Raw genomic sequence first — 1,373 nt, 5'->3', positions numbered from 1 at the left:
TTATTCCTAGGACATTGTCTAAAAAAATCCTCTTTTCATTTTATCAAGAACTTGGATTATTTCTAAACTCATGCCTATCTTGACAAGAAACTTTAATGCACTTGCATAAATGGGTATTAACAGTGTCCCTTGAAAGATACTTAAAATGGAAGAGCCAACAAGCAAATTGTATCAGTGTCAGAAGTTAAAGACACTATATTTTTTCTCTTTAACCCGACAAGCAGTCTGTTTTTGGTTGTGAGCTTCATGTAATCTACCTAAATGTTTCAACTCAGGGTCCTTTATTGGCTTTGCCTTTGCGATGGGTCTTTTCTGGTGGATGAAAAGAAGTACATGTCTCCAGATGCATGCTAGAACCTTAATCTGGTCCTCTGCTGCACAAACCACAGAAACAATGATACACTCCTCTTGTAATGGACTCCAATAATGGAGCTTCATCTGCATATACTCCACCTTTGCTCTTCAGGCATCCCATCAACACAGCTGCCTTACTTGGAAGATGGGATACCATTTCTAAGGAAACCACCTCATTCCTCATCTTTTTGACTCCATCTGTAAGTGCTAGGTCCCCCAGGCTTTCCCCAGGACCCTTATCTACATGGTGGATACTTACTACCTTACTCACAGCAGGCAAACAGCCTTGCAGCTTCTTATGGTGGTGGTAAATTTGCCACTCACTTAAATTTAATTTGAGGTCGTTTTCCCTTGTGAATGCCAAACCAAACAGAACACCATAATCCCCGGGGAAGTATATGGCTTGGTCATCAAACACATAGCAATGATGGGAGAATGTCTTTCCTCCAATGATTAAGGTCATTTCAGCCTCACCTAATAAGGTTTAACGGGTCTGCTGTGAGTATTCCACTCACTGTAACAATGCATGGTAAAAGCGGAGAAGGAGGGTTACTTGCTTCCTTTATATCCTTCCCCTTTACCTCTTCTTGTTCATGGAAGAGGGAATATTTCACTAAACTGGGCCTTGCTCAAGTATCCTGAAAAATGCATGCCTGCTATCTGGCACCCTTGTTTCCATTATCATGTAGTCTTGAGGTTGAGACCCCAGTTTTCTTAATAATTAGGTCCTCAACTCTCTCTACTAACCTTACTCGGGCTTGTTTCCCACTTGGCCATCCTCCCCTGATGGTGCTTTTGATTTTTTTGGCTCCAGCTGGTGGGCATTAACTCTTAATTAGGGACATTCCTGACCAAAGTGTCCCTCCTGTTTACAAAGCTAACACTTTGGTTTTGGTGAGGTGATCTTTGTTTCAGGAAGGGCTTCTTTGATCTTACTCTGGCAAATGTCTTGGGTGGACTTTGGGATGCTTCCCCTTTAACCTTCTTGCTGAAACATTCCTTTTCTCTGTGGGTGAAAT

This window comes from Penaeus monodon, chromosome 28, assembly GCF_015228065.2.
Source record: "Penaeus monodon isolate SGIC_2016 chromosome 28, NSTDA_Pmon_1, whole genome shotgun sequence".
NCBI lineage: Eukaryota > Metazoa > Arthropoda > Malacostraca > Decapoda > Penaeidae > Penaeus > Penaeus monodon.
The sequence above is the reverse complement of the archived record's forward strand: the minus strand, read 5'-3'. Positions refer to the sequence as shown.